Genomic DNA, 12,877 nt, shown 5'->3' with positions numbered 1-12,877 from the left:
TATTTGAATAGCATAAACATGTTTTAATATTTTCAATAGATACATGTAGAATTATGATGTATTTTACATGTACATCCTTAACCTTTATATGTTATTAAAACGCTGACAATTCATATAAGTAAGAGGGTACAATACCCGTTGTCGGGTACACATATATATCAGAGGTAAAATTGATATAATGTAAAGAATTGATTTTCAAAAACAAACTGTTCTTCTCCTAGACAACGACTGTCAGAAAAAGTTCTAGAACACTTCTGCTGATACTTATGTACATGTAATAGAACAGACCGACGTCAACTATATTATCTTATATGTATGTAAAATCAATGTTCACAACCCTTTAAGGACAAAGAAATTATCTGAAGAAAAATATCATTTTACAAGGTTTTGTAAAGAATTATCAACAGGACCAAGATTTCAGTAGCAATCAAAGGAACATAATCCAAGGATAAAGACCAGACAGGAAAACGGAAACACGCGACAAAGTACGAACATGATATAACCAACATATCAAGTAAAAGAGGGCACTAAGGCGTTGCGATAAAACATTCTGTCAGTAAGACCAACCATGATATGTTGACAGAAAACCTTATTTATTTACCTGGCCAATATGCTATTCATCAGTCACAATAACCGAGTTGTGGTAAAAGTGCTACCTAACAGAAGCATCAAACTTCCCCAACCCCAAATTCTCGATCATATGCCATGCTTATAAACAGAAGATACTGACATTTCTCTGATCTATGATGTGCACAAAACTAGCGAGAACGAGGAAGATACATGCATATGCACAAGAACATGTGCATGTACCAACATCCGAAGATATTTTTTTTAGGTTAAAATAAAATAAATGCATTCAATATTTTGTTTATTTTAATGATAAGAAAACTATGTAAATTATTGATGATTTTTTTCCGTAGTGGTAATAATTGATGAACAAGGATGAAATTTAGAATAATACATCTCGTCACAGGACATTACATGCAGAAAATAAATAGAAAAACGGTTGCTTCTTAATTTTTATATCATAATATTCAGGAAAAATACATGCACATTGTTGTATATTTGAATATAATATTCACAAATACAAAGCACCGTACAACTGATGCATTTCGTTACTCCAAACGTAAGAACATGTTCAATATGATAAAGGATTTATGTGTATCTGAGAACCATCCCTATACTTGTTTACCTGTTATATGCAAGTGTTTTTGTTTTTTGTGTTTTTTTTTTTTTTTTTTGTGTTTTTTTTTTTTTTTGTTTTGTTTTTTTGTGTATCAATGATCTTTTTAGGATATTGATTTTTAAAAAGTCCACTCAAATAATTCAACTTTCTTCTAAATTGTTTGCGACACATATTTTTAGTTATATCATTTGCAGATATGATGTATAGTTATCAATAAACAAGTGATAAACAAGTAATAGTTATGTTTCTGTGTTATAAAAAAAAACACAATATTATGTCAGAAGATACATGTATATGAACCAAATATTGCTATTATGTTTTTCCTACAATACAGTGAAACCTGTCTAAACCGAATCTTTTTTTAAGTTTCGGTAGGTTGAGACAGTTGTCTGTTTTACCAATGTTAAACAAAATTCTTTTTTTTTAAATTGTTATAAAGGGATTTCAAAAGTGTTTGCATTAGAAAGACAGTTTGTCGGATTAGTCAGGGTTCATTTAAGACAAGTTTTAAAGTATTTAGGTCAGTTGTACTCTCCAATAGTTAGTTCGTTGAAATTAGCATCGCCACGTTTTTTGAACGATGTACACATATTTCAACTTAAGGATAATTATTTGTATTTGTGAACAAATAAATAATATGAAAATTATGCCTACAGTTTTTCGACTTTAACCTACGTAGTTAAATGTATATATAACGTATTCTGACAACATATCGTTGACATATGACAGCATCTTCTGTTTGTGTAGGTGCCCAACCAGTCATGGTGGTATTTCAAATGTTTTTACATTATCACTTTATATGAGCGAAAGCTCAAAATGACGTCACATAGTTCCGTTTTATTAATTGGCTAGCCAGTGTATTTAATACAGCATGCTTTTGAAATGTGTTACTCGTCTCTCTGAATCGTTAAGAAACTAGAACTAGTAAAAAATAAAAGAAAATGTTCGACGATCTAAGACAGGTTAAAACTAAGCATGGTTTGGACGCACAACAGTTAATGGAAGAAAATGATATATTATTTGAAGCAATCGAAGACGGAAAATTTAAACTTGCAAAGATTTTAATAGCAGGATTATTAGGGACATCTTGTCGGGATTCAGCTTATGGAACTCCACTTACAGTAGTTTGTCGCGTTAAATCATACAAGAATGAAAAAGAAAGATTAGACTTTGTGAAGTTTCTTCTGAAAGAAGGTGCACGTTACGATGAGAAAGATTTCAATGACAAATCCGCTATAGATTATGCCGTTGAAAATGATTTATATGAAATCAAAGATCTATTTGTAGAGAAAACCGCCAAATGGAGTTCTGCTTTATTTTGACCCCATGCATTTACAGTGACAGTTAATGCAGGTCAGAGTTGAAAAAAAAATATTGACGAGACACTTAAGAATAACAATTGCATTGAGAAAATACAGATTCAATTAATTATAGAGAGTACTGCATGTGAAGCCCGGATGTGTTTAGGTAGAAGACATTTGGAGAGGTGATCAAAATAATTTGAATTAGAAAGACGACGCATATGGATTAATTGATTAAATTAACTAAGAACCCACTGAAGTTAGAGTCCTACTTTCGAACCATTGCATTACCTTGCTTTAATTTACAAGTAATAATCAGTTCCGGGTTAGAGGTTATGCTATGTAAGACGGACTTTTTTATCTGAATCGTAGAGAGGCAGTTAAAGTGAAAAGTATTGGACATTTATAGACTGTAAAACTTACGTTATATGTACATAATATACACGTTGTTTATAAATAAAATGAATGAGATATTTTATAGTTATTTGTTATTTGAATAGCATAAACATGTTTTAATATTTTCAATAGATACATGTAGAATTATGATGTATTTTACATGTACATCCTTAACCTTTCTATGTTATTAAAACGCTGACAATTCATATAAGTAAGAGGGTACAATACCCGTTGTCGGGTACATATATATATATATATATCAGAGGTAAAATTGATATAATGTATAGAATTGATGTTCAAAAACAAACTGTTCTTCTCCTAGACAACGACTGTCAGAAAGAGTTCTAGAACACTTCTGCTGATACTTAAGTACATGTAATAGAAAAGACCGACGTTAACTATATTATCTTATATGTATGTAAAATCAATGTTGACAACCCTTTAAGGAAAAAATATCTGAAGAAAAAAGTCATTTTACAAGGTTTTGCTAAAGAATAATCAAGAGGACCAAGATTCCAGTTGCAATCAAAGGAATATAATCCAAGGATAAAGACCAGACAGGAAAACGGAAACACACAACAAAGTACGAACATGATATAACCAAAATATCAAGTAAAGAGGGCACTAAGTCGTTGCGATAATACATTTTGTCAGAAAGACCAACCTTGATGTGTTGACAGAAAACCTTATTTTTATAACTGGCCAATATGCTATTCATAAGTCACAATTCCCGGGTTGTGGTAAAAGTGCTACCTAACAGAAGTATCAACCCCCCCCAAATTTTACCCAATAATAGACTGTCAATCTGATGTTGGGCTTTTTGTTAGGACGCATTAGGTAAATTCTCTCTCTCTCTAATACTGTGTAAAAGATTAATTAACAACTATACTTAATTTATCATATAACTACATGTATAGTTTTTATTAGAAATAAGACATCTTCATTTTCTACAATGGAAATAGATACAGGCAGATATGATGATTGCATACAATTCTCGATTATATGCCATGCTTATAAACAGAAGATACTGACATTTCTCTGATCTACCATCTGCTTGCATGAAACGTATATGTAAAATTAAGTAACATTACTTGTCATTTTGTACTACTATACCGAGCCTTGTAATGTATCATGTGCGCAAAACTAGCGAGAACGAGGAAGATGCATGCATATGCACAAGAACATGTGCATGTACCAACATCCGAAGATATTCTTTTTACGTTAGAATAAAATAAAAGCATTCAACATTTTGTTTATTTTAATGATAAGAAAACTATGCAGATTATTGATAAAAACAATTTCCGTAGTGGTAATAATTGATGAACAAGGATGAAATTTAGAATAATACGTCTCGTCACAGGACATTACATGCAGAAAATAAATGGGAAAATGGTTGCTTCTTAATTTTTATATCATAATATTCAAGAAATATACGTGCACATTTTTGTACATTTGAAGAAGATACATGCATATGTACAAGAACATGTGGATGTACCAACATCCGAAGTTATTTTTTAGGTTAGAATAAAATAAAAGCATGATCATTTATTCAAAAGTGTGAATTAACCAAATATAGCAATGGCTAGTTCTTGGCACGATTATGTATGTTTTGGTAATTCAACATATTACGACTTTCTATATAATGCATTGCTTTTTTTTACTTCTTGAACTCTCAATATTTCTATAAAATGTTTAATTAGTGAACAAAAATTTCATTTTTGGTGATATAAGCTACCTCATAAATGCGGATTTTCATGTGCTCCGTGTATGATTTATCATATATTGTGCCCAGACAATAACTAGTGCGCCAAGTATTAAATGCAGTTCACTTAATTGTAAGTGTCTTCTTTACAGTCTTGCAAGTATATCTTTATTAAGTAAACATTCTGATTTGTACGATAATTCACTTTCATGTATATTCATGTATATTCATGTAATAGTTAGATTTTGTATTATTCATGGCATTTCTGTCATCACTTTGATGTGTTATTCATGAAAAACTGATTAATTCAACGCATAGTTTTCCTTTCCTCGTTTGTCTACCCAGGACTGTGCACCTGGTCCATGCTCCCGGTTTTTAGTGGAGTCCGAGTTGCTCATTTGTTTTTTTCACTTTGTATGTATGATTTTGGTTGCTTTATGTTCTTTGTTGTGTATGTCTGTTTTCCATGTCTGGTCTTCGTCCCTTGATTACATTCTTTTGATTTCCGCCATAGCCTTGGTTCCTATGGCACTCTTTTTTTTTTGTATGTTTGTTAATTGTCCACACACCCATGTTGGGTTCTTGAGAAAATAAAACTTTAGAACTTAACCCTGAAACTTGAGCTATTGTGATTCGTTTTTCGAAAAAAAAATATTGTGTATACTATTTATTCTGTTGGGTTTGTTTTATTTAATTTGCAAGAAATCCTCCATAGAATCTTATTTAGATATCCGCTCATTTGCTTTAAGTGCTATTAATTAGACTCGGACCAAATCTGTATACGTTCCAATTCCGGATAAAAATACCAATGTTCATAGTCTTTCAAAAGTTTTGACCTCTACTATTAGAATAATAAATTTGTTACAATATTATTAGATATTGTAACATTCTTAGTCGCTAAAACATGGAAGCATACAAAAGTAGAATTGATAGGAAACAAGACGTAGTGCGTCAAAGCATGTGAAGAGGTGTACTTATGATTAACAAATGGGAATGTTTGTTAGGTATAAAAGATATACTGAACGTTTGTAAGTTGCACTAAATGTATAGCTCCAATAAAGCATTTCGGATTTGACCCCAACATTTTAATAAAAAATCAACAAAGACTAAGAATTCAAAGTAAATTTGCAGAGCTCTATATCTCCGATCAAAGACATCTCGTCACAAAGAAAGAATTTCAAGTCTTTAATTCCGTTTCCTTGGGGACCCCTTTTCCCTAATACATCGCGATGAACTGGGATTCCGCATCAAATAGGGATATTGTGATAAACATGTACTGCGAATTTTCTTGAAATATAATATATTGTTTGATCGGTGGGGTTTTGATATGCATGTTCATGATTTCTTTCCAATGTTGCTTAATATTCCAACAAAAGTTGATCTCTCATGTGATACAGCAGATAGAAAGTTGAAGTAAAATGTAAGTGAAAATTAATTCGCCTGGAAACTCAGAATACGACTCTAAACTTGCGCTATAATGAGTCATATGTCAGATAAAGTCTTATTAGCATAAATAAAGGTCACACAATTATCAGACGAAATTTTACACATTTGTAAAATCAACAAAAAAATTCACAGCTTTTCATTTTGACATTATAAAATAAAAAGAGGCGCAGAATAAGTAAATAATACCAGTATCTAAGGAGCCCTTAAACATTTATGGAGGTCCTGACGCCGAATCATGGACCAGACATATTTTAGAAGATCCTGACATTGAAGTATGGAAGTTTAGAAATATTTTATGACCTCCTGAAATATTTTTTTTTGGAGTTCCTTAAAATCAAATTGTGGAGGTCCAAAATAACTAAGGAACTCCTGAAATCGAATTGTGGAGGTCCACCCGAAATAATTGAGTAGGTCGTAAAGTAAAATTTATTTGTGAATTAAGGACTTCCTTAAATAATGATAATTTGACTCGTGAGGCTGATATAGCAAGTTTTCTTAGTTCTTAGTGAACAATTCGATTCCGAATATGAAAATCTCATAACGAATGAAACCAAATTTTTCTTACTGACAGTTTTAGATTTACTCCAGAAGGATAAAACCTCAAATTCGAAGTTGAAAATTTCCTCTTAAATTTCTGTATTCAAATCATTTGTACTTTTTTTTAAATGTCTGAGTATAACTTCTTACATAAGGAAATCTGAAATAGATAAAAAAAAATAGTAATGTTAGTTTAGACGTGTCGCTTCCAACCTTGTAAGCGATGTTCAATCACATATCCCTTATTAATATAGTTACATAAGGGTGTTTTAAGATCGAGCCTCTGTCGAGTGTTTCAATATTACTGAAGTATCGAGACCAAAGAAATTTGATATTCCGCGATCATTTTTTATAAGGCGATTTGACAACATCTGGTATGGACTTAATGGAATTCAAACCAATCTTTTGGCAAGTACGACAGCCCACATGCGAGATTATCAATATTCAGTAAATTGAGAAAAGATTATAAAAAAGTGAAAAAAGAAATCATCTAAATAGTCGGACAGTCAGGATGATTCGCCAAGCGACAGAAATAAGTTACATACTGATGAAGCCCTCTTCATGTATATACGATGCAATATAATACCATAATAATTTAATTTTAAGTTTTAAAGAAGCCACGATAAACTAATTTTTTAATGAATAGCTTAACCTAGACTTAAAACAAACTATCGGGGGTTACATCAATTAAAAATGGTATTGTGTATGTGCTGCAGAATAGGCACAATATTTCACAGTTGACCTGTCATGATCAGGGTAACGTCTTTTACCCTTCGTCAAAAACAGGATTACTTTTTATTAATTACAGCATTGTGAAATGTATAAATCACTTGTCATGCATATGGTTTGTTACAATTCATCCTTTGTTTAAATATAAAGTTCAACTAACGCTAAGTAGTCAGGGATGAAAGTATAACAATATAGTAATATCCATGTATACCAGGATAGCAGTATAGATTGTTACATTTGAATGTCACTGGCTTTCATTGACCTTCTTGTAAAAAAATTACTTAAAAGTTTTTTCTTTTTCAAGCAAAAAACCTTTATAGTCTTTATTTTAACATACTAAAAACCTGAATACTTTACAAGGATGCTACATGCAAAAAAATATTTAAATTAAGACATTTGGACCTGGTTGTTCAACTTGTCATTAACTTACCCTAAATGTTATTTATAACCTATTTTAAAAATAATGACATAACATAACAAAACGAGTGCGTAAATGTTTTTCAACAGTGTTTAACAGAGTAATCAAGGGAACAAAGGTTATAGCGGTAATCAAAAGAATGTAATCCAGGGACAAAGACCAGACATTGAAAACAGACATACACAACAAATAAAGTGACTAAAATCATACATACAATGTAACAAAAGCAAATGAGCAACTCGAACTCCACTAAAAACTGGGAGCATGGACCAGGTGAACCGGTAGGGTAAGCGTCCTCTGCTTTTGTAGAAACAACCGCCGAGTTGCTCATGAAATGTCAAGTCCAGGGTAGACGCAAGAGGAAAGGAAAACTATGACACGTTGAACATATCAGTTTTCATGGCGCAAATGGATAAGCCGTAACGATCCACATTAACGTTACCTATTGATACTAATAGCAATATTTAACATTGTTTTAAATGAGTATCATAGTTTGGAGTAACATCTTATACTATACAAACATAGCTACCTTAAAATGAGCTTAAAAAGAACAAAACAAGAATTCCGATTCTACTCAAGAGGAAACTGCAATAATTCAGGACAAGGTTGAGAAAAAATTGTTTGTTTTGTACCTATTTTACAACGACGGAAGTTGATTGTTGTCCTAAACAATGAACTGCATGATTTCACATGAATATCATTTTTTTTTTCAAAAAGATGCAGTTTTTTTATGTCATGAACTAAGACATCTCTGTTCAATGTTCCAATCGTTAATGATATCATTTATTGGTATTAATATCGTTCACTCATAGGGTTTTTACTTAGAAACAGTCTTTGACATGACATGGGTTGTGTTCTTGTTGTATGACTTAGTATGGTATTATTATGGCCTGCATTGGATAAATTAGGACTGACATTACATTTGATGATGACATAACTATTTTTAGGTTTAAACTGGTCTGGAGCTGGTATGTCAGTTAACATCTAGTAGTCCTCTGTTTGTGAATTTGTGTAACCAATAAACATTTGTTTATTTCTGTTTTAGCAAGGGACTCATGCCTCTTGAACTGATTTTTAGTTGTGTTTAATTGTATAATAGTTTTTTTCATAGGGGCCATACTTTAAAAGGGGGAGGCTTGTGGTCACATAAAAAAACTTTAACCCTGTTGCATTTTTGCGCCTGTCCCAACTCAGGAATTTTTAGCCTTTTTATGCCTAGTTTCGTTTATATTTTCATATTTCTGGAGTATAAAGGGGCAACTTTTTCGCTTACCTGTGTAAAATGTTGTTTTGGGGTTAGCTGCAGCCTGCCCTGTGGAGTGAGGGTTTCCTCATCGTTCATTGGTGGCCGTGAGGTAATATTTCAAGACCGGTGGTATTGTTGTCTATTTGACATATTCACCATATCTATTCTTGTGATGTGTACCAATTGCTTCTGTTTAAACCATTAAAACGTCTCTATGCTGATTCATTTGTTTTAAGTGTTTTCTTTCTTTTTGGCGCGTCACCAATCCATTTTCCAAGGGGAGTAAATCTGTTTGTTATTTCATCCAATGTTTATTACATTCCAAGCATAGTTTATCATATCATTACAGTTATAATGAATACTAAGATAAAGGCTCATTTTTTAGATGCCTTCAATTGTTAAAACGAAGAATAACCAGGGCCTACAGAAAATGTTTAAAAAATATAAAAGGACAATGGCTTAAAGGCTTATGAAAAATTTTGTTTAGAAAATTTAAGAATGACATTTTTAAATTGATATAACTAAAAAAAGGTTCAAAATGTAAGGTCTACACTATGAAACAGATGATCCTTCTTTATAAGGATTTTTTCAAGTCCTCCTTCAGGGCCAAGACCAGCTGTGTTGCCCCCTCTTCCAGTAGTAGCATCAAATGCCTAATTAGCTGCTGTCAGATACCACCAAGTAAGCTCTGTTACATCCTCAAAGCCAGTTATCAATTACAAGAAAGTAATGCCAAACAAAAAAAGAATGCTACTTCATTTCATTTAGGACGCTTACCCTACCGGTGCACCTGGTCCATGCTCCCAGTTTTTAGTGTAGTCCGAGTTTCTCATTTGCTTTTGTTACTTTGTATGTATGATTTTAGTTACTTTATGTTCCTTGTTGTGTATGTCTGTTTTCCATGTCTGGTCTTTGTCCCTGGATTACATTCTTTTGATTACCGCTATAACCTTGGTTCCATTGATTACTCTTTGAAATCATCAAAATGTTTGTATCAAATTCAATTTCACCAAAGCCTATCAAGCTTTCATTTGAAACAGAATGAAATCGGTCCTAGTTACTTTGATGCTTACATGAGATTGATGTAAAATGCTGACTGCAAACGTTCCAATGATTTGTAAGATTTGTATCACAAGATTTGCAGATATACAAGTATGTTATTTTTCTATATATTTATCTATAGTTGTGTCATTAAATTTAAAAGTCCGTTTTTTTATATCTTAGTGAGAAATTTTAGACAATGTATCATTAAAATATAATCACATAAAACACCCTTTTATGTATGCCTTCATCAAACTGCTGCAGTACAAGAATCTTATATTTTCTATTCATAGATGAGGTACTTCTAGAAAGCAATAAGAAGGGAGGGTTAAGATATAAAAATGAGGACCTGCAGTTTTAACAGATTGACAAAAACTGGTATCTGACAATTTTGACATTTACAACCACTTGATACTATCACAATCTTTTACTTCAATGTTTTATTTTAAAATAAAAATCTTACTATTCATTACAAAGACAACAAGCAGTCTTTTTTTTTCATGGGAGAACAGAATCGCATTACTGATTCTGATAATTGTAATATAGTACTTTTTTCTGTAAATAAGTATTGTTTTGTTGTTTGATACCTTTTCATCGAGTTTATATTACTGCTTTAAAAAAAACCTCCAAAGTTTTCTCTAGAAATTATGATGTCATTTTATTTTATTTTTTTTTTCATAACATGCAAATCATATAAATACAATTTTCTTAATTTTATTTCCTGTCAAATAATTTTTATTTCCCACTCGGCCGGCTAGGCTACATAAAAATATAGCTTTCGCTCGCCGAGTCATTCCTCTACGTAGGATTTATCTAGGGTTGTGACTTAGTACACGATGTATGGTAGTGCGGGACAGCTCATCTACGTTTTGTTATGTAGGATAGAAGATCAAATTAAAGACACATGTCGGTACACAACAAATCAGTATTATACAAACGTCTCAGAATGTGACGACTTTATTCGCTGCACTGTTTCCTTGGATCAAATTGGTACAGGGAAACTAATGTAAGCATAGAAGGGTCTGAAAAATTCCCAACGATGTTAGAACTATCAAATTTGCGATGCAAATATTTGGTCTCGGTCGCTGGACTTTGTGCAGACGGTATTGTTATTTTATCCGGCGGTAAAAATAACCAGTTGGCGATTTTCTCGGTGCCTAGGTTTTGCATACTAAAATTGACAGGAAGATTTACAGCAATGGATATTCTTTTCAATCAAACAATTTTTTTGACACCTGGTCAGACTTAATTGACCATAACCAGTTAACGACTGACACCAATCAAATCTCATTGGATTAGGTGATTGTTACTCACAACATCCTAATGGTAGGTGTCAAATTTCACAGTGTAAATTAAAATTTACGTTTCTACGAAACGTGTAGAAGTCGCCTCCCGTTTCCTGATCAATCTTTTGAGAAACATATAGTCAATGAAATTGCTTAAAATTAATCGAGGCAGGGCAAAAAAACATTGATATCAAATTTCATTGAAATTGAACAACTTTGAATTTTTATCGCGGTAGCGATAATTTTGAAAATAGCGGTCGATACGCAGTTCAAATTATCGATTAAGCTTACGATCCTTAATTTGGTCATCTTAAAGAATCTAGATATCAATTTTCATCAAAATCGGACAACTTTGAATTTTCGCGCACAGTGGCGGCCATTTAAAAATGGCAGCTGGCACGTAGCTCCAATTGCGAATTGTGCCACAAATTATTAATTGGGATGGCTCAGAGAACCTCGATATAAATTTTCATCGAAATCGGACAAATTTAAATTTTCGACCGCGTTTGGGGCCATTTTGAATATGGCGGCCGAGACGCACGCGATTTTTTTTTCATAATTTTGTTAAGACCAATGAGCTTAATATATGCACCAAGTTTCGTCAAATTCCGATCAGCAATTTTCGAGACACATGATGTTCAAATTTCCGGTGTAAAAAAAATGGGTACGTCCAGTCCGGCAGAAATGGCGGCAGCTATAATTTTTTTTTTTTTTGAAATTCTGCATCCTTCGAAGAGTAGTTTTAACTTCCTGAGAAGTTTCATCTCAATCGGACTAGCCACTTTTGAGAAAAAGGGCGGACACTTTCATTAATTTTTTATGACAGCAGAATTAAAATAATAATAATAATAATAATAATAATAATAATGAGAAGAAGAACCGCAGTAAAAACTTCGTGGTCGGCGACTTAATAATAATAATAATAATAAGAAGAAGAAGAAGAAGAAGAAGAAACACTGTCGTGGTCGGCGACTTAACAAGTGATGCTGTGTTTGCAAGCAAACCACAAAAGTCGCCAAAACCGGCAAATATTCGAATTTAGTCAAATTCTAAAGCCGCCATTGAATTCAGAATGCAGTGTTTACTCTAGAAACCAAATTTCATTGAAATCCCACAATGTTGACATTTCGCCTTTTTTTGCGGCCATTTTGAAAACAAATGGCGGCTTTTTTGACAAGTGCTGAAGCCACCAGTGAATTCAGGATGTAATGTTTACCTTAAAAATCAATTTTCATTGAAATCCAACAAAAATTTTAACGATTTTGGCGGCTATTTTGAAAAAAAATGGCGGCTTTCCAACATTTTTTTTCCCGCCTATGATGTCGACAAGTCAGAAACGACATTTTGAGTTAATTTTATACATCTAATGAGTTCCACTAATTTTATAGAATTTCTTTTTCATTTTTTCCAAGTTTTGTTTTGGTGGCCATTTTGAAATCGGCAGCCATTTTGAAATTCCGGAAGCAGCATGCACATTCCCTGAGCATGCTTGATCTTTTAGCCAAGTTTGGTATGAATCGAATAAACGGTCTTCGTGAAATCGCCAGGACATCTTTACGTGTAGAAGAAGAAGCATAATAATAAAAATA

Source organism: Perna viridis, chromosome 12 (assembly GCF_037379345.1).
Source record: "Perna viridis isolate PV_CMFRI_1.1 ecotype Kerala chromosome 12, ASM3737934v1, whole genome shotgun sequence".
Classification (NCBI taxonomy): domain Eukaryota; kingdom Metazoa; phylum Mollusca; class Bivalvia; order Mytilida; family Mytilidae; genus Perna; species Perna viridis.
Note: the sequence above shows the minus strand (reverse complement) of the source record.